At 50.6% G+C, this 21,924-nt stretch overlaps 1 protein-coding gene across 1 annotated transcript in view; it reads left to right on the top strand.

Annotated features, from left to right (window-relative positions):
- LOC139059839 (hydroxylysine kinase) overlaps window positions 1–21,924 on the top strand; it is a 345,249-nt gene that overhangs the window by 85,248 nt on the left and 238,077 nt on the right. Inside the window, exon 2 of the mRNA XM_070538251.1 lies at window positions 19,667–19,741. The gene's annotated coding sequence lies outside the window, so the exon portion shown is untranslated. The remainder of the gene's footprint in view (window positions 1–19,666; window positions 19,742–21,924) is intronic.

The following is a 21,924-nucleotide window of genomic DNA, read 5'->3' as shown; positions in this document are numbered from 1 at the left end:
GTACGTATAAGGTGCTCCGGACTGGGCTCTGGCAGTCTATTTCTTTTCTGCTAGAAAATAGGCTACCCGTGACACTCACCGTTGTTCCATTTGGCTTTACCGGGACCGGGACTGTTCTGCGTAACCCGCCCTCTATTTGAGTGTACTGTAATCGCGGCCTTTTGTCGCTTCCGTCTTGGGGGCCGTCTTTTACTGTAGAGCTAGTTTCGCTATGGCGGCTGTAGAGGCATCATACGCACGTCATTTATTCAACTTGTCTAGGTTTTGCCAGAGGGCGGCACTTCATCTGGTACGTATAAGGTGCTCCGGACTGGGCTCGGGAAGTCAATTTCTTTTCTGCTAGAAAATAGGCTACCCGTGACACTCACCGTTGTTCCATTTGGCTTTACCGGGACCGGGACCGTTCTGCGTAACCCGCCCTCTATTTGAGTGTACTGTAATCGCGGCCTTTTGTCGCTTCCGTCTTGGGGGCCGTCTTTTACTGTAGAGCTAGTTTCGCTATGGCGGCTGTAGAGGCATCATACGCACGTCATTTATTCAACTTGTCTAGGTTTTGCCAGAAGGCGGCACTTCATCTGGTACGTATAAGGTGCTCCGGACTGGGCTCTGGCAGTCTATTTCTTTTCTGCTAGAAAATAGGCTACCCGTGACACCCACCGTTGTTCCATTTGGCTTTACCGGGACCGGGACTGTTCTGCATAACCCGCCCTCTATTTGAGTGTACTGTAATCGCGGCCTTTTGTCGCTTCCGTCTTGGTGGCCGTCTTTTAATGTAGAGCTAGTTTCGCTATGGAGGCTGTAGAGGCATCATACGCACGTCATTTATTCAACTTGTCCAGGTTTTGCCAGAGGGCGGCACTTCATCTGGTACGTATAAGGTGCTCCGGACTGGGCTCTGGCAGTCTATTTCTTTTCTGCTAGAAAATAGGCTACCCGTGACACTCACCGTTGTTCCATTTGGCTTTACCGGGACCGGGACTGGTCTGCGTAACCCGCCCTCTATTTGAGTGTACTGTAATCGCGGCCTTTTGTCGCTTCCGTCTTGGGGGCCGTCTTTTACTGTAGAGCTAGTTTCGCTATGGCGGCTGTAGAGGCATCATACGCACGTCATTTATTCAACTTGTCTAGGTTTTGCCAGAGGGCGGCACTTCATCTGGTACGTATAAGGTGCTCCGGACTGGGCTCGGGAAGTCTATTTCTTTTCTGCTAGAAAATAGGCTACCCGTGACACTCACCGTTGTTCCATTTGGCTTTACCGGGACCGGGACCGTTCTGCGTAACCCGCCCTCTATTTGAGTGTACTGTAATCGCGGCCTTTTGTCGCTTCCGTCTTGGGGGCCGTCTTTTACTGTAGAGCTAGTTTCGCTATGGCGGCTGTAGAGGCATCATACGCACGTCATTTAGTCAACTTGTCTAGGTTTTGCCAGAAGGCGGCACTTCATCTGGTACGTATAAGGTGCTCCGGACTGGGCTCTGGCAGTCTATTTCTTTTCTGCTAGAAAATAGGCTACCCGTGACACTCACCGTTGTTCCATTTGGCTTTACCGGGACCGGGACTGTTCTGCGTAACCCGCCCTCTATTTGAGTGTACTGTAATCGCGGCCTTTTGTCGCTTCCGTCTTGGGGGCCGTCTTTTAATGTAGAGCTAGTTTCGCTATGGCGGCTGTAGAGGCATCATACGCACGTCACTTATTCAACTTGTCTAGGTTTTGCCAGAAGGCGGCACTTCATCTGGTACGTATAAGGTGCTCCGGACTGGGCTCTGGCAGTCTATTTATTTTCTGCTAGAAAATAGGCTACCCGTGACACTCACCGTTGTTCCATTTGGCTTTACCGGGACCGGGACTGTTCTGCGTAACCCGCCCTCTATTTGACTGTACTGTAATCGCGGCCTTTTGTCGCTTCCGCCTTGGGGGCCGTCTTTTAATGTAGAGCTAGTTTCGCTATGGTGGCTGTAGAGGCATCATACGCACGTCACTTATTCAACTTGTCTAGGTTTTGCCAGAGGGCGGCACTTCATCTGGTACGTATAAGGTGCTCCGGACTGGGCTCTGGCAGTCTATTTCTTTTCTGCTAGAAAATAGGCTACCCGTGACACTCACCGTTGTTCCATTTGGCTTTACCGGGACCGGGACTGTTCTGCGTAACCCGCCCTCTATTTGAGTGTACTGTAATCGCGGCCTTTTGTCGCTTCCGTCTTGGGGGCCGTCTTTTAATGTAGAGCTAGTTTCGCTATGGCGGCTGTAGAGGCATCATACGCACGTCACTTATTCAACTTGTCTAGGTTTTGCCAGAGGGCGGCACTTCATCTGGTACGTATAAGGTGCTCCGGACTGGGCTCTGGCAGTCTATTTCTTTTCTGCTAGAAAATAGGCTACCCGTGACACTCACCGTTGTTCCATTTGGCTTTACCGGGACCGGGACTGTTCTGCGTAACCCGCCCTCTATTTGAGTGTACTGTAATCGCGGCCTTTTGTCGCTTCCGCCTTGGGGGCCGTCTTTTACTGTAGAGCTAGTTTCGCTATGGCGGCTGTAGAGGCATCATACGCACGTCACTTATTCACTTGTCTAGGTTTTGCCAGAGGGCGGCACTTCATCTGGTACGTATAAGGTGCTCCGGACTGGGCTCTGGCAGTCTATTTCTTTTCTGCTAGAAAATAGGCTACCCGTGACACTCACCGTTGTTCCATTTGGCTTTACCGGGACCGGGACTGTTCTGCGTAACCCGCCCTCTATTTGAGTGTACTGTAATCGCGGCCTTTTGTCGCTTCCGTCTTGGGGGCCGTCTTTTAATGTAGAGCTAGTTTCGCTATGGTGGCTGTAGAGGCATCATACGCACGTCACTTATTCAACTTGTCTAGGTTTTGCCAGAGGGCGGCACTTCATCTGGTACGTATAAGGTGCTCCGGACTGGGCTCTGGCAGTCTATTTCTTTTCTGCTAGAAAATAGGCTACCCGTGACACTCACCGTTGTTCCATTTGGGTTTACCGGGACCGGGACTGTTTTGCGTAACCCGCCCTCTATTTGAGTGTACTGTAATCGCGGCCTTTTGTCGCTTCCGTCTTGGGGGCCGTCTTTTAATGTAGAGCTAGTTTCGCATTGGCGGCTGTAGAGGCATCATACGCACGTCACTTATTCACTTGTCTAGGTTTTGCCAGAGGGCGGCACTTCATCTGGTACGTATAAGGTGCTCCGGACTGGGCTCTGGCAGTCTATTTCTTTTCTGCTAGAAAATAGGCTACCCGTGACACTCACCGTTGTTCCATTTGGCTTTACCGGGACCGGGACTGTGACGGCAAAGGTGCCGCACGAAAAACACGAAGAGGAGCTAACCAGCTGGGACCAATGCAAAGAGAAGTTGACAGAGTTGTTTGGCAAACCAGCCGGCCGTAAAATTGCCGCAAAGCAGGAACTGGCCTCCAGTGCCCAATGCCCCACGGCGTCCTATGTCTCGTACATCCAGCACGTGCTGGCATTTTGTCGTAAAGCCGATCCCGACATGACAGAAGCTGAAAAGGTCGGGCACGTGCTTAAGGGCATTGCTGACGACGCGTTTAATTGGCTCATGTGCAAAAGCTACTCAACACTTGATGCTATCGTTAAAGAGTGCCGACAATTCGAGCAGGCCAAAAGCGACGCATTTTGCTATCATTCGCCAGACCTCCCAATACTGCCGCAACGTCGAGGTGTGAAGATCCACCCGCCCAGCAAGATGCATCGCCATCAGAGGAGGTGGTGCGAATCGTTCGACGTGAACTTGATGCGATGGTGCGCGCAGCTTTCTCTTTGCGTAGCCCTGATGCTACCACTTTTACAGTTCGCTCGTACAAGCCATCATGCGCCAAGAACTTAAAAACTTTGGTTTACATTCTGTCTGTGCTGCCGCCAATCCCAGAGCTAACGAAAGCCCTTATACTATGTTCACTCCACCCCGACGCTTCTCTCCGCGTTATCGCAACCCGACTGCATGGAGAACTGCGGACGACCAGCCGATCTGTTTCACCTGTGGCCGCACTGGTCATGTCGCCAGATACTGTCGCAACTCGTGGCCCTCGACACCTCGCACGCCGACTAACCTGAGTCATTTTAATGGAAATAGCCGCAATGTTTCGCCCACCGCCAAGCCTAACGGCGCCGTCAACTCTGTTAGGAATACGTGGTGCAGTCGCTCACCATCGCCGCGCGAATATCAATCTCGTTCACCGCAAACGCATCACCCATCTTTCCATTCGCTTCAGCTACGTCACCTTTCGTCTCCAGTGGCTTTTGGCCGCAGCTTTTCGGAAAACTAAGAAATGCAGCCCTCGGAGGTGGTGCTGCATTGTCTACTACAGTAGCAAATTCTCTCTCTGTGCGCAGAAGGAGTAATTGACGTTAAAATGGACGGCGTACCTGTCCAAGCACTTGTCGACACTGGAGCCCACGTGTTTGTGATGAGTGATAGCCTACGTAGACGTTTAAAGAACGTCCTAACCCCAGCAGTGGCCCGAGTGCTTCGTGTGGCCGACAGCGGCATGCTGGTAGTTCTTGGAGTGTGTATTGCACGTTTAAGTATAGCCGGCGGCCGTGATAGACAACTGCCCTCACGACGTTAGCCTTGCATTGGACTTTTTATGCCATCATTCCGGTCTCATCGACTGTGCAACCGGCGTTCTTCAGTCGGAAATGCCTCAAGTCGCCGATGCTCCGAGCACCGCCTCACCGCACTTGAGTTTGCTTCACGATGTGCGTTTGTCACTTGAGGCAGTCACTTACGTCGCTTTGACCGCACAGCCACAAATTCCTGACGGTGAATATGTCCTTCACCCCGTCACCGACGTGCTATTCAGCCGGAACGCTGCTCTTACACACATGCTGGTGACGATTACTAATAACGGCGTTGTTCTTCTGCTTCTGAATTTTAGCCTGTGCCCTCAAGCTCTTCCGGTCGGTATGTTCTTGGCCAGCGTTTCTAATCCTTCCGAATTGCACATTGAAAGTGTGGATGCCGAGAGTAGTTTCTTAGCGCCAATTGCAGCTCACAGCTCTGGTTCCCCAACGGATGACTTCGCGAAGATGATTGCACTTGACCTCACCTCTGCAGAGGCCACGGACATGCAACTCCTGCTCGAATCATGCCTTGATATCTTTGATTTCGGTGACAGGCCTTTAGGACAAACATCTGTTGTTCACCACCGTATCAACAGTGGAGACACGAATCCTATTCGTCGGCGTCCCCATCGTGTATCGCATGCTGAACGTAGAGTCATCCAATCAGAAGTGGAAAAAATGCTCCGCAGAGGGGTCATCGAAATATTAGCCAGCCCTTAGGCTTCGCCTGTCGTCCTTGTGAAAAAGAAAGATGGTACCTGGCGTTTTTGCGTCGATTATCGCCATTTAAACGAGATCAACAAAAAATACGTGTACCCACAATCACGCATCGATGACGCCTTGGACTGCTTGCACGGAGCTAAATACTTCTCACCCATCGATCTTCGAGCCGTCTACTGGCAGGTCTCAGTTGATGAAATGGGCCGCGAGAAGACGGCCTTCATCACGCCGGATGACGCATATCAGTTCAAAGTCATTCCTTTTGGCCTGTGCAATGCTCCTACGACATTTGATGGACTCTCTTCTGCGAGGCTACGAATGCACCACCTGTATCTGTTACCTTGACGACGTTATCGTTTTTTCTCCCACGTTCGGCAGCCACCTTACCCGACTCACTGCGATTCTTGCGGTCTTCAGAAAAGTCGGCCTCCAACTCCTGCAAGTTGGAAGCCGGCGGCTCCTGCGGTCGGTCACGTACCGTTCGGTGATTCCTGGGTTCCAACTTGAGAAGACGTCAGTGGCAACCACGTCAGTGGCAACCACTGTCGTCGCCGCAGCCAGAGCATTTTGCAGACTTACGGAGTGTTGCGAGCATGAGCGTGATATCGCAACACATCCGATTATGGTGATTTGCTGCTGGACAGTCTTCAGCTTGCCTAGTCGACTCGCGTAGGCAAGAAGACGGTATTCAAAGCGGATACTTTTTGAGCAGTGGGGCAGAGGGTCCAGATATGAACTGGGACGTTTAACTTGCTCCTGCGTTGAGTGGGATTCCCTAACTGGAGTCGTGTAACTAGACTATTAAACCATTTTCCTTCATTCCTACAACCTAACCTAGCAGTCAATGGCCTTGGTAGATTCCTTGCCTTAACGCCACCCTAAGCCGCCACACTACATAGTACAGTCTCAGTATTTTATCACCATGAAAACTAAATCAAACATCTTGCAGGCGTAACTGTCGAATTTCGTTGTGCAATCACAACTTCCCGTAGATATGCTCGTAAGAGTGGCCTTCTTTGTATGTGCAGAGTCATTTTAATACCCATAGACCACTAACTTGCATTTTCCCTAAAGGCGAGTGTCACTTTTGACTTTCACGATTTCATTTTCAGGCTGTTTGTAAATAACAGCTAGATATTTAGTTGTTTCCCGGCAGCAGCAAAAACAGCAGGTATATCGTATTTTGAAAAATCGAGGGCCAATCTTTGGTTACGTCCACCAAAAATTTGAATTCTGTATAGGTCAATTATGTGCTTTCAAAACAGTTAATAATAGTCACTTTCTTCCGATTTTTATGCGTTACACACGGTATTTAGTGGTTTTGCCTCGGTATCCTCGGTGAAATATATATATGCAGAGCAAGGTGTTCACATGTGTTCGAAGTACAAATCAATGTTCTGACTCACGAGTGATAAATGCTTATTCTGTGTAGATTCATTACAGCCTTTGCGGAGAAAGGAACGTTGCTCATTGAATCATTCCAGGGGGTCACACTGCCGCTCCCCAAATGTTTTCCGGACTCCCAAAAACAAAAGCCTGGGAGATGGTTGAAATCTTGTGACATTAGAGAGAACTGTAAACGCAGTGCGTTGCGAAACTTTCACTTTCCTGCTTTGAATGCAAGTGTTGCAGATGAGCCCACTAAACCACCGCTTTTCCATGTGTTTTCGTGCATCGTACGAGTTTTTTTCTGTGGTGCCCTCGGGGAGCTTGAAGGCCCCTCGCCTTCGCTCAGGAGGTCCGCGAGCCGCGACCAGCACGACAAAGGACCAGTGGCGCAGAGAACAAAAAACCGCTTTAATTTATGATATAATAAAACACTAAATTACCGCAGCCTCGCGGCCAATAACAGAAAATAACAAGACAAAGAAGCAAGCAGCAGAACAGCGAGGCAACAAAATATACAAGCCAAAGGGAGCGACGAAAGAACGGCCGCTACAAACCATCAACCAACACAATCTTTCGGGCGATAACAGAATGCATAAAAAGCAGAAAGCAAACAAGCACCGAACCAGGCGCGCAGATAGTCCCAAAAGCGGACAATTAGAGCACTCTTTCATGCAGACACAATGCAAAGACGCTTTCCCCCCTGCTCTGCAGCCCGCTCGGAAAGAAACCTAGACGGGCCACGCCCCACCAGCGCCTCCCCAGCCCGCGCACCGCAAAAAAAAAAAAAGAAAAAGCCACGAGTGCCGTCTCAGCTGCTTTCTTATCGGGCCGCCGCTTTCCCGGCATTCCCCGCGCGAGTTCTCACGATACGCGATCGGTGCGCATGCTCCACGTGACGAGTGCCGTTGTGGCGCGCGTTTCAAAGGCTTCCACCGTGCGCGCTGCAGAGAGGGCCCAAGGGCCCGACAAGCTAAACAAGGCATTTTGCTCATACCTGCGAAAAAGTATGGCCAGCGTTTAGGCAATGTTCCAATGGGTGGGCTAAATGCTTATTTTCCACTAGAATGCGTACGCAAGTGGCCCATAGCGTAATTACTCTGTTTCACGGGTGGTGTAATAGTTATTGGAATGCATCATGTAACCACGCAAACAACAAAAGATAAAGAACGAAACACACAGGACAGGCGCGGAACTTCAACTGAGATTTACTCCGGGAAATCCCACATTTATACCTGTATCATAATCATACTTGCTAATCAACAGACAACCATCACTCGACGTTGGCATGCGGGCGTGAGTGGCATAAATGTGCATGTCAATATTTGAACTCTTTGTCACTCAGCGACACTGAAGAGCTGCTTACGCAGCGTCCCGATGCATTTTTATACAGTAAGCTTCATAGATTTCTCGGCTCAGTTGTGACGCAAACATCTTCAAGACTTTAGTATCGCGAAACCTAGGGGTGCAATTACGACAGTGGCGACAATGGTCAGTCAATCTGCCACCCCCCGCCAACACTTCTACCCCTGCGCGGTGCGCCTGCAGCCTGACGTTTAGACACCGTCCTGTCTGCCCTATGTAGCTGTTGCCACAAGGGAGGGGTATCTGGTACACTACCCCTATTCTGCATGGGAGGAAGCGGTCAACGTGCTTGATACCAAATTCGTTTCTTTTTTTTTTCTTTCCCTGCACCATGTTGCACATGCCCGCCAGTTTCTTGGGCGCCGTGAAAACCACCGGTAGTTCAATTTTTTCAGCCACCTTTTTGTGGCCGTGAGAGATTTGGTGGTAGTACGGGATGGCCACAGGTCTACGGCGTTGCGGCTCTCCGCTTGGGCGGAGCTCTGATCAACCCCGCGCTTCCTTTTCAAGGGTTTCTAGCAGCGAGGTGACCATCTCATACTGAAATCCTGCGTTGTGCAGTCTTTGCAACTGTAAGACCACGTTATGTTGCATTTTATGCTGGCAGGACTTATCAAGAGCAGCACGCAGGCAGTTTTCCGCAAATCCCCTTTTTACAAGCTGCGAATGAGCAGACTGGTAGTTTAATATACATTTTTTTGATGGAGGCTGATACCTCCAGCACGCTTGGCATCGAGCAATAATATATTCCGGCCACGGCGGCCGCATTGCGATGGGGGCGAAATGCGAAAACACCCGTGTACTTAGATTTAGGTGCACGTTAAAGAACCCCAGGTGGTCGAAATTTCCGGAGCCCTCCACTACGGCATGCCTAATTATCAGAAAGTGGTTTTGGCACGTAAAACCCCACAATTTAATTAATTTAATCGAGCAATAATAATGCAAATGTCCAGGAGCTGCAGGCATCCATGCGAAGGCAACTCAAAAGTGGAACTCAACCCAAACGCGCTCTCTCGGAAAATTTCAAGAACACGGTTTACTGCCGTTGAACCGCCTCCCTCCCCTACCCCTTTAAAAAAATGGCGTAATCGTCAACATATCAAAAAAATCTTAGCCGAGTAGGCTGTGTCAATGCGTTCAGCAATTCGCTTGTCACAATATGATAAAAATATGTCACTTAATAAAAGGGCAACAGAGGAACCACCGCACACTCCGCGCTTTTGGACGAAGTTCTTTCCTTTGAAATTAGTGATGGTCGATGCCAGATAAAAATGAAGAATTTCTAAAAAGTCGTCCACACTTACGCCACATGCATTCTGAAAAGCCACTGGGCCGTAGTCATCGATGGAATCCCTAATGGCGGATTGCAATTTATCTTGTGGAATGGAATAACGTAGGTCAATGACATCAATAGAAAACGAAAACAACGATTCCCTCGAGCCTTCCTGATCACGAAGAAATGCGATGAGCTCCCCAGGATTCCTTATCATGAACGGGACAGCAAATCTGTTTCTGCAGAAACTGATGCCACGTGTCACGCTCCGATACGATGGCTCTGAATCGAACGCCTTATTTATGGGTTTTCGCGGAGAAGAAAATGCTGAGCGATCCGCTCTTCGCACCGTTGATAGCCAATCCAAGATTTGTCAGGTTGCACCCATCACACAGACACAACCCTAGATTTTTTAGCTTAGAGGCAGTGCACGTCCTGATGGAAAATTTTTTGCAACAGCTTCCCTCGCTTTCTGTCGAAATAACGAATTGCTGTTGCAAAAAATTTTTCCGTCAAGACGTGCACTGCTGCTAAGCTAAAAAAAGCTAGCGTTGGGTCTCTGTGACAGGTGTTACCTGACAAATCTTGGTTTGGCTATCAAGTGTGCGAAGAGCGGAGCGCTCAGCATTTTCTTCTCCGCGAAAACCCATAAATAAGGCGTTCGATTCCGAGCCATCGTATCGGAGCGTGACACGTGGCATCAGTTTCTGCAGAAACAGATTTGCTGTCCCGTTCATGATAAGGAATCCTGGGGAGCTCATCGCATTTCTTCGTGATCAGGAAGGCTCGAGGGAATCGTTGTTTTCGTTTTCCATTGATGTCATTGACCTATTTTATTCCATTCTACAAGATAAATTGCTATGCGCCATTAGAGATTGCATTGATGACTACGGCCCAGTGGCCTTTCAGAACGCTTGTGGCGTTAGTGTGGACGACTTTTTAGAAATTCTTCTTTATTATTTGGCATCGACCATCGCTAATTTCGAAGGAAAGAACTTCGTCCAAAAGCGCGGAGTGTGCAGTGGTTCCTCTGTTGCCCTTTTATTAAGTGACATATTTTTATCATATTGTTACAAGCGAATTGCTGAACGCCTTGACACAGCCTACTCGGCTAAGATTTTTTGGATATGTTGACGATTACGCCATATTTTTAAAGGGGTAGGGGAGGGAGGCGGTTCAACTGCAGTAAACAGCGTTCTTGAAATTTTCCGAGAGAGCGCGTTTGGGTTGAGTTCCACTTTTGAGTTGCCTTCGCATGGATGCCTGCAGCTCCTGGACATTTGCATTATTATTGCTCGATTAAATTAATTAAATTGTGGGGTTTTACGTGCCAAAACCACTTTCTGATAATTAGCCATGCCGTAGTGGAGGGCTCCGGAAATTTCGACCACCTGGGGTTCTTTAACGTGCTCCTAAATCTAATAAGTACACGGGTGTTTTCGCATTTCGCCCCCATCGCAATGCGGCCCCCGTGGCCGGAATATATTATTGCTCGATGCCAAGCGTGCTGGAGGTATCAGCCTCCATCAAAAAAATGTATATTAAACTACCAGTCTGCTCATTCGCAGCTTGTAAAAAGGGGATTTGCGGAAAACTGCCTGCGTGCTGCTCTTGATAAGTCCTGCCAGCATAAAATGCAACATAGCGTGGTCTTACAGTTGCAAAGACTGCACAACGCAGGATTTCAGTATGAGATGGTCACCTCGCTGCTAGAAACCCTTGAAAAGGAAGCGCGGGGTTGATCAGAGCTCCGCCCAAGCGGAGAGCCGCAACGCCGTAGACCTGTGGCCATCCCGTACTACCACCAAATCTCTCACGGCCACAAAAAGGTGGCTGAAAAAATTGAACTACCGGTGTTTTTCACGGCGCCCAAGAAACTGGCGGGCATGTGCAACATGGTGCAGGGAAAGAAAAAAAAAAGAAACGGATTTGGTATCAAGCACGTTGACCGCTTCCTCCCATGCAGAATAGGGGTAGTGTACCAGATACCCCTCCCTTGTGGCAACAGCTACATAGGGCAGACAGGACGGTGTCTAAACGTCAGGCTGCAGGCGCACCGCGCAGGGGTAGAAGTGTTGGCGGGGGGTGGCAGATTGACTGACCATTGTCGCCACTGTCGTAATTGCACCCCTAGGTTTCGCGATACTAAAGTCTTGAAGATGTTTGCGTCACAACTGAGCCGAGAAATCTATGAAGCTTACTGTATAAAAATGCATCGGGACGCTGCGTAAGCAGCTCTTCAGTGTCGCTGAGTGACAAAGAGTTCAAATATTGACATGCACATTTATGCCACTCACGCCCGCATGCCAACGTCGAGTGATGGTTGTCTGTTGATTAGCAAGTATGATTATGATACAGGTATAAATGTGGGATTTCCCGGAGTAAATCTCAGTTGAAATTCCGCGCCTGTCCTGTGTGTTTCCTTCTTTGTCCTTTGTTGCTTGCACGGTTACGACCAATATCGTTCAATATCGACCACCAACTAGCCTGCCTATCCCTGTTAAATGTATAATACCTAGACGGCTGCGCTGGCATAACTACAATTCAGTGCCTCCTTCAGTGTCCTCACTGAAGGAGGCAGCTTCGTTATGTTTCATGATTACAGTCAAGTGAATGGGGGATGTGTAGCTGAAGTTCAGTATAGATGGGTAATTGAGGCTTCCGCAATAAATTACGCATGCAAGCACTCTAGAATATTTGAGCATGTCTAACGAGCGGCGAAGAATATGGCCTGCGGCCCTGGTAGCACTATAAGACCCGCCAAGGGGAAATTTAGTGAAAAATAGTGGTACGCTATAAAAACTTTATGTGCGGAGTTAAATGCGGTTTGATCAAACACAGCCTTAGTAAAAAAATATTATTCAAGAGTTAGAGCGTTTGGCATGGCCGCTATCAGCTATGTTTGAGAGTGTCCCGACATAGATATAGGCTACAACAGGTTTATATTTTCTCAAAAGGGGAGAGGGGACATGATAAATGCAATGTGCGACAAAAATATTTCTGTGCCTGGTCCAGTTAGAAGCGTTGCAAATAATTACTGAGCCGTCGTTTTCGATTCCATATTTTCAGTCGTCGTAACATGTTCAGGCTTGGTTTGATCGATGTCCTCCGTGAACTAAACGACATATTTTCTTTATTTTTGGCAGAAATAAAGGGCACATTATGGGCAATATGCTGGTAAACATCAAAGACAGGGTACACTAATTATTATATTTGCAGTAAATTGCACATGCAAGCGAACCAGAGCTTTAACAGTGCGTTTTGCGAACAAGCGATTTTACCCCGTTGCCCATTGAGAACTGTGAGCTCAAGCGATAGCGAAAATTGACATGGGGAGGGGAGGGAGGACACCATAGTAAATATTATGGCGGAGTAACATGTGTGTTGTTGAAATACTGCCTTTTTAAAAATTCCCCAAAAGAAGTGCTCCAAAGCGGGCAGATATTCAAAGGGAATATATATTGGCAACTTTTTGAAGTATGGGATACAGTCAATAGAAGCTTAGACTTTCAGTGAACCTGTTTGAAATAAACAGCTTCGCTCGAAATCGCGTTGTAATTCTGCCAAGGTCGCACACATATGTTGCCTTTCTTTCTTCTGAATATTGCAAGTAGATTATGTTGATTGTACTCCTTTGGGTGTAACCTCAACAATAATATTGACACGTGTGCTTATGTTTATCGCGCGACCACTTTTCGCCGCTTAACAATTGTAATCGCACAGCGAGGGACGCGCCTGTATGCGACGTTTCTGGAAAGTTATCAATGCTTCTACCCGGCTGTCTGTTGTCGCCGAACCTTGTATTATCTGATTTCATCGCGTAACGCGAATGGCGTAGAACTTTGTGGAAGGCACGCGGGTCCGAACGATTAGTCTGGAACATTCGACGACTGCTCTATAAAAGCCGACGCGCTTGACCCGCGGATCAGATTTTCGACGATCGCCGAGCGTGTTTGCAGCTATCGTTGTGCTATAAGTGTAGCCTGTTTTGTGGGCACAGGTTCGCCCAATAAAAGTTAGTTTTCTTGTTCACAGTATTGCTACTGTGTTATTCAACGTCACCACCACGTGACATCTGGTGGAGGTGCTTTGCGTTCATGCACCGGACGCCCCCCACAAAGCCGTGACCCAAGCCCTCACTCGGAAGACACCAACGTCGAGAAGAACCAGCGAGGTAGCCACAGGCTGCAAGGACTGCCCCCGGAGCACGGACTTTTGCCCGAGACAACTAGGAGGATAGCCACCAAGTCCACCCCAATGGTAACCCCAGCGTCACCCATCGTGCTGCAGCAGCCCAGGGAGCCTCCGACGTTCCGCGGTTCAACTTTCGAGGACCCGGAGAGCTGGCTTGAGACGTACGAGAGAGTCGCTACCTTTAACAACTAGAACAGCGACGACAAACTGCGATATGTGTTCTTCGCTTTGGAAGACGCGGCCAGGACGTGGTTCGAGAACCGAGAAGCCACCATAACGACCTGGGAACTTTTCCGAAGCGGCTTCCTGCAGACATTCGCAAGCGTCGTACGCCGAGAACGAGCCCAAGCGTTACTAGAAACCCGGGTGCAGCTACCTAATGAGACGACCGCGATCTACACGGAAGAAATGAGCCGTCTCTTCCGCCACGCCGACCCTGAAATGCCCGAGGAGAAGAAAGTCCGCCTGCTGATGCGTGGTGTGAAGGACGAACTCTTTGCCGGAATGGTACGAAGCCCACCGCAGACCGTTGACGAGTTTCTTCGCGAGGCCACCAGCATCGAGAAGACACTCGAAATGCGAAACCGGCAATTCGACCGCCGCACGAACTCGACAAATTACACCGGAGTTCAATCACTGGCCACCGACGACCTGCGCGAGACCATCAGGGCAGTCGTACGAGAGGAGCTTCAAAGGATCTTCCCTTCATCGCAACCTCAAGTGGCCACAGTCGTCTAAATTGTCAAAGAAGAAGTTCAGCGATCGCTCGGAGTTCCCGAGTTACAACCACAATCATCGCAGCCCCAGCGAGAAGCGATGACCTACGCTGCCGTCGCCCGCCGTCAAGGTCCCCCTCCACGACCGCGCCAGGGACCTGCAACGTCGCAATTCCGACGACCACCGCCGCCGCCGCCGCCAGCACGCCCACCCGTCGCCCAGCGCAGCTACCCGAGAAAGACAGACATTTGGCGAGCCCCCGACCACCGCCCGCTCTGCTATCACTGCGGAGAAGCCGGCCATGTGTATCGCCGATGCCCTTACCGCGACTTGGGACTGAGAGGGTTCGCCGTCAACGCGCCGCGTCCACAGCTTGGAGAGCGCCCACGTGACATCGCCGACTACCTCGCCGCTACTCAATGGAGCCCTCGACGACCGTCCCGTTCGCCGTCACCAGGCCGCTACCTGTCGCCGCGGCGCCGACCATACACTGGCCCAGCCCGGGGCCGTCCTGCGAGTCCATATCCGGAAAACTAAAAGCAGCAACCGATGGAGGTGCGGTTGCTGTTCGTCGAACTGACGAAGATCCTCCGCCGCCGACGAAGACACCGAAGAAACTACCTCGACGACATAACGACACGCCGCCGTCCCGTCGAAATCGGGAAGCCAAGACTACACCGACGAAAGACGACTTGACGACGCGACGTTCCAACTTCAGTTCAACACGACGCAGCCGTGATCCGACGCCAAGACCCAACTGCAACGCCAGGCAAAGAACCACCGACCTCGACGTGCTTCTCGACGGCCACGCAGTCACTGCCTTAGTCGACACAGGGGCCGATTACTCCGTAATGAGCGGACACATCGCCGCCCAGTTGAAGAAGGTCAAGACTGCATGGGAGGGCCCCCAAATTCGGACCGCTGGAGGACACCTCATTACGCCGACTGGAATCTGCACGGCAAGAATTACCGTTCATGACCGGACTTACCCTGCCACCTTCGTTGTCCTCCAACAGTGTTCACGAGACGTCATTCTCGGCATGGACTTTCTGAATCAACATGGCGCAGTCATCGACCTGAAGTCGAAATTGATAACGCTGTCACAAGACCAAGCGATACCGCCGGAGAGCTGTCGTAGTCACCACGCCTTGAGTGCGCTCGAAGATCAAGTGAGAATCCCGCCGCGCTCCAGCATTATTATTTCCGTCGGCACTGAAACACCCGCTGACGTAGAAGGCGTCATCGAGGGCGACCAACATCTACTGCTCGACCGTGAAATATGCGTCGCAAGAGGGATCGCTCGACTCCACGCAGAGCAAGTAGAAGTTATGCTAACCAACTTCAGCCAAGAGTTCAAGCACATCAACAAGGGCACGACAATAGCATGCATCGAGGAAATTATGGAAACCAGCAGTGCCTTTGCCCTCTCGGATTCAGCCGCATCTACCCCGATGAGCATTGTCCCTGAACCACCAGACTTCGACGTGAATCCAAGTCTTCCTATGAGTAAGCAGCAACAGATCAGAAGTCTTCTCCGACGATACAAAGACTGCTTTTCGACGTCATCGAGGATTCGACAAACACCAGTTGCAAAGCATCGCATAATAACCGAAGAGAGCGCTCGACCACTCCACCAGAGCCCTTACCGAGTTTCGACGCGAGAGCGTCAAGCTATTAGGCAACAAGTCGACGAAATGCTGCGCGACGACATCATCCAGCCGTCGAAAAGCCCGTGGGCCTCTCCTGTAGCCCTGGTAAAGAAAAAGGACTGAACCCTACGCTTCTGCGTCGATTATCGTCGACTGAACAAGATCACGAAGAAGGATGTGTACCCCCATCCACGGATAGACGATGCATTGGATCGGCTCTGCAACGCTAAATACTTCTCGTCGATGGACCTCAAGTCTGGCTACTGGCAAATAGAAGTCGACGGGAGAGATCGCGAAAAGACTGCCTTCATCACGCCAGACGGCCTCTACGAGTTCAAGGTCATGCCATTCATACTGTGCTCGGCGCCTGCAACGGTTCAGCGCGTCATGGACACGGTGTTAGCCGGACTGAAGTGGCAGACGTGCCTTGTTTACCTGGATGACGTCGTTGTCTTCGCAGGAAATTTCGACGATCACCTTAGGCGGCTTGCGACAGTGTTAGAAGCCATCAAGTCATCAGGGCTCACTCTGAAGCCGGAAAAGTGCCGTTTCGCTTACGATGAACTTTTGTTCCTAGGCCACGTGATCAGCAAATCAGGAGTACGCCCCGACCCACAGAAGACAGCTTCCATCGCAAAGTTCCCGCACCCAACCGACAAGAAGGCAGTGCGCAGATTCCTTGGCATGTGTGCCTACTATAGGCGCTTTGTCAAGGACTTTTCACACATCGCGGAGCCGCTAACACATCTAACCAAATGTGATGTCGCGTTCAAGTGGGAAACGCCGCAGGCCAAGGCATTTCAAGAACTCAAACAACGCATGCAGTCGCCGCCGGTACTTGCACACTTCGACGAGGACGCCGATACCGAAATCCACACTGACGCCTGTAGCCTAGGCCTCGGTGCCGTCCTAGTCCAGAGGAAAGGAGGACTTGAAAGGGTGATATCGTATGCTAGCCGGTCGCTGTCAAAAGCGGAAAGCAACTATTCTACGACTGAAAAGGAATGCCTCGCCATCATTTGGGCTACAGCTAAATTCCGCCCTTTCCTCTATGGCAGGCCATTCAAAGTCGTCAGTGACCATCACGCATTGTGTTGGCTAGCTAACTTAAAGGACCCTTCAGGACGGCTGGCGCGGTGGAGCCTCAGACTACAGGAATATGACATCACGGTAGTATACAAGTCCGGAAGAAAACACTCCGACGCCGACTGCTTATCGCGCGCCCCCATCGATCCTCCGCCGCTAGACGACGAGGACGACGACGCCTTCCTTGGGATAATAAGCGCGGAAGACTTTACTAAACAGCAACGAGACGACCCTGAACTAAGAGGCCTCGTCGAGTATTTGGCAGGGAACACCGACGTTGTCCCTAAAGCATTTAAGCGCGCGTTGTCTTCGTTCACGCTACAAAACAACCTGCTCGTGAAGAAGAACTTCTCACCAGTCCGCGCCAGCTACCTTCTTGTTGTACCATCAGCGCTGCGTCCAGAAATACTGCACGCCCTACACGACGATCCAACCGCTGGGCACCTCGGATTCTCCCGGACGCTGTCGAGAATACAGGAAAGGTATTACTGGCCGCGTCTGACCGCCGACGGCGCCCGTTACGTCAAGACATGCCGAGACTGTCAACGACGCAAGACACCACCGACAAGGCCAGCAGGATTACTACAGCCGATCGAACCTCCTCGCCGACCATTCCAGCAGATTGGGATGGATTTGTTGGGGCCCTTTCCGATATCAACATGCGGGAATAAGTGGATCGTCGTGGCGGCGGACTATCTCACCCGTTTTGCTGAAGCTAAAGCTCTACCAAAAGGCAGCGCAACCGAAGTGGCGAAATTTTTCGTGGAGAACATCCTGCTGCGACATGGTGCCCCAGAAGTCCTCATCACCGACAGAGGAACGGCTTTTACAGCAGAGCTCACCCAAGCCATTCTGCAGTACAGCCAGACAAGCCACAGGAGGACAACTGCCTACCATCCGCAGACGAATGGTCTCACGGAGCGCCTGAACAAGACCCTCGCCGACATGCTAGCAATGTACGTCGACGTCGAACACAAGACGTGGGACGCGGTCCTGCCGTACGTAACCTTTGTGTACAACACGGTGGTGCAGGAAACAACAGATCACGCCGTTTAAGCTGGTTTACGGCAGGAACCCGACGACGACGCTTGACGCCATGCTGCCGCACGTAACTGACGAAGAGAATGTTGACGTCGCTAGCTATCTCCAGCGCGCCGAAGAAGCCCGACAGCTCGCCCGCCTGCGAATCAAAAGCCAGCAGAGGACCGACAGCCGACAATACAACCTCCGACGACGCTTCGTCGAGTACCAACCTGGCGACCGTGTTTGGGTCTGGACCCCGATACGCCGACGAGGACTCAGTGAGAAACTACTCCGACGCTATTTCGGACCCTACAAGCTCATCCGACGTATTGGCGCTCTGGACTATGAGGTCGTGCCAGACGGCATTTCGCATTCACAGCGGCGCCGCGCACGATCTGAAGTGGTCCACGTGGTGTGCCTTAAACCCTTTTACGGACGCTGACGAACTTCGCCATTTTTGTTCTTTTCTTTGCTACGAGTGTTTTTGTTTATTACCTTCGTTTGTTTGCAGCATCGGGTCGATGCTTTTTAAGAGGGGGGTATTGACGCGTGTGCTTATGTTTATCGCGCGACCACGTTTCGCCGCTTAACAACTGTAATCGCACAGCGAGGGACGCGCCTGCATGTATGCGACGTTTCTGGAAAGTTATCAATGCTTATACCCGGCTGTCTGTTGTCGCCCAACCTTGTGTTATCTGATTTCATCGCGTAAAGCGAATGACGTAGAACTTTGTGGAAGGCACGCGGGTCCGAATGATTAGTCTGGAACATTCGACGACTGCTCTATAAAAGCCGACGCGCTTGACCCGCGGATCAGATTTTCGACGATCGCCGAGCGTGTTTGCAGCTATCGTTGTGCTATAAGTGTAGCCTGTTTTGTGGGCACAGGTTCGCCCAATAAAAGTTAGTTTTCTTGTTCACAGTATTGCTACTGTGTTATTCAACGTCACCACCACGTGACAATATCATTTAAACTAGCGATACATTTCTGTCGTAGACTTAAACAGCAAATACAATTCAATGTTTTATGTTGAAATTGTTTGTAGCAAACGGCCACTTTTTATTTGCGCTGCACTTCTACTGGGGGGGGGGGGGGGGTCTAGGACCTCTGTCAGGCATTCGTTACCTTTTATATCTGTATCATCATGAGGTTTTGTATAGTTTCTAGAAACACATTAAAAATGAAACAATTTTTCGGGTCTCCAGGGTTCAGCATGTGTGATTGATGAAATACAACTGACAGAAGCCTTTCAAGGCTCTTTCACTTTTTGTAATAGTAACTCGCAATATATCATCATCATCATCATCATCGTCGTCGTCATCATCAGCCTGGTTACGCCCACTGAAGGGCAAAGATCTCTCCCATACTTCTCCGACTAGCCCGGTCATGTGCTAATTGTGGCCATGTTGTCCCTGCAAACTTCTTAATCTCATCCACCCACCTAACTTTCTGCCGCCCCCTGCTACTCTTTCCTTCCCTTGGAATCCAGTCCGTAACCCTTAATGACCACCGGTTATCTTCCCTCCTCATTACATGTCCTGCCCATGCCCATTTATTTTTCTTGATTTCAACTAAGATGTCATTAACTCGCGTTTGTTCCCTCACCCAATCTGCTCTTTTCTTATCCCTTAACGTTACACCTATCATTCTTCTTTCCATAGCTCGTTGCGTCGTCCTCAATTTACGTGGAACCCTTTTCGTGTGCCTCCAGGTTTCTGCCCCGTACGTGAGTACTGGTAAGACACAGCTATTATACACTTTTCTCTTGAGGGATAATGGCAACTTGCTGTTCGTGATCTGAGAATGCGTGCCAAAGGCAACCCAGCCAATTCTTATTCTTTTGATTATTTCAGTCGCATGATCCGGATCCGCGGTCACTACCTGCCCTAAGTATATGTATTCCCTTACCACTTCGAGTCCCTTGATACTTATCGTAAACTGCTGTTCTCTTCCGAGAGTGTTAAACATTGAGCGCTAAATCTGCCCACCATCCTTCAGCAAATCTGCTGTTACCTGATCCTCTCCAGCTGCCTTCCCCCTCTGCATAGCTCCGAAGGCTGTCTTTACTTTTGCGGCGTTACTTGTGGGATGTCAAATTTCTCTAGACTATTCTCTCGTTCATTATCGTTGTGGGTGCCACTGGTACTGTATAAATCACTGTGGAACTCCTCAGCCACTTGAACTACCTCATCCATATTAGTTATGATATTGCCGGCTTTGTCTCGATACGCATGTGTGTGTGTGTGTGTTTGTGTGTGTGTGTGTTGCTACGGCATGAGCCGGGCGAGGAGAAGAAGAAGACGTTAGCGTGTGCATGCGTGTGCAGCCTCGGGACGCCATCTTTACTTCACCATCAATCTCGGTCTTTAAATAAAGCCTGTTTAACCGTAACAGTTTTGTGGTGGAGGTGCGGGGTACTTCGACCAAGACGACGGAGCTGCTACAGCAAGTACCACGCCGGAGCCGACGCCTCGCTCGACTGCCCCCAACACCACTTGAGATCCCGATGTCCCACAGCGGTGACCAACAACCTTCTCTGGCAGCTCCAGTGCGAACAACCGGCGCCTGGATGCATCAGATGGAGCCCCGCCCTTTCTGAGGGAAATTCGGCGAGGACGTGGAGGAATGGCTCACCCACTACAAGCGTGTGAGCAAGTACAGCGGCTGGAACTCCACGGCTCAGCTCGACAATGTGGTTCTGTTCCTCACAGACACTGCGCTCGTGTGGTTCGAGAACCATGAAGATATCTGCACAACGTGGGACAGCTTCGTCACGCACCTTACCGAGTGCTTCGGCGATTCCACCACGAAAAGGAATCGGGCGGAGCAGACATTGCTTCAGCGTGCTCAAGTCCCAGGTGAGACCTGTACTACGTACATTGAGGCAATCCTGAAGCTTTGCAGAACGGTCAATCCTCGAATGTCCGAAGAGGACAAGGTTAGACACCTTCTCAAAGGCATAGCCGAGGATGTGTACAATTATTTAATCGGAAAGGAGAGTCTCGCCTCGGTCGCCGACCTAATCAAGCATTGCCGCACATTTGAGGCTTTGAAGCTGCGCCGTATCACGCCTAAGTTCGGCAGGTTGACAAATGTCACAACGGTGGCAAGCGTTGAAGACAATGACAACTACAGTTTTCAATGTGACCTTGCGGCAACTATAAGGCAAATTGTCCGCGAAGAACTTGAAAGACACACCAAAGGGGCGGATGTCGAACTGCTTGACTGGGCTCCCAACCAACCTCAAGAACATGCATCTGCTGTGTCCGCATTGTCTGCCATGCCAGGCGTTGCAGAGTGTCGAGTCGATCAACTGCGACAGCACCGACGTACCTTTCCCGACGACGCGATGCACGATCAACGAACTCGTCGAGCTACCACCACGAATCGGAATTCGGAAGATCGCGTTTATTATTCTCAGCGTCCCAGGGTTGACCCTGAGGCTTACAACGTCGGTCGCGCATCGCCTGTGTGTTAGAGCTGTGGCGCCTCAGGACACATTGCTCGTTTTTGTCGCCGGCGCCGACAGACAACAAGATATGGCCCACCACCAACTTGGCCTAATTTTGAACGTGACAGTTATGACGACCGTTGGCCGACAGACCCTGATAGTACAAACGCCACAGGCGCACCACCCCAGAATACCTTCCATCAATATAGTAGAAGGAGTGGCTCGCCAGCTTCAGACCGAAGCCTGACGCCCCCAACCAGTCGCCAACGCCGTTCACCGTCACCACGGCGACGTGCTGCGTCACCACAGCCGTCGGGAAACTAGCCGGCGCGGCCGATGGAGGTAAGGTCGCCGGACAGTCTGCGTCTCTGCGAAATACTCCTCTGCCTATTATGATGGTGAAGAACAAAGTGCGTGTGTTAATTGATAGTATACCTGCAACAGCATTAGTGGATACTGGTGCTACCG

The sequence above is a fragment of the Dermacentor albipictus genome, chromosome 5 (genome assembly GCF_038994185.2).
Source record: "Dermacentor albipictus isolate Rhodes 1998 colony chromosome 5, USDA_Dalb.pri_finalv2, whole genome shotgun sequence".
NCBI classification, from domain to species: Eukaryota; Metazoa; Arthropoda; class Arachnida; order Ixodida; family Ixodidae; genus Dermacentor; species Dermacentor albipictus.
Note: the sequence above shows the minus strand (reverse complement) of the source record. Positions and strands in the feature narration are given on the sequence as shown.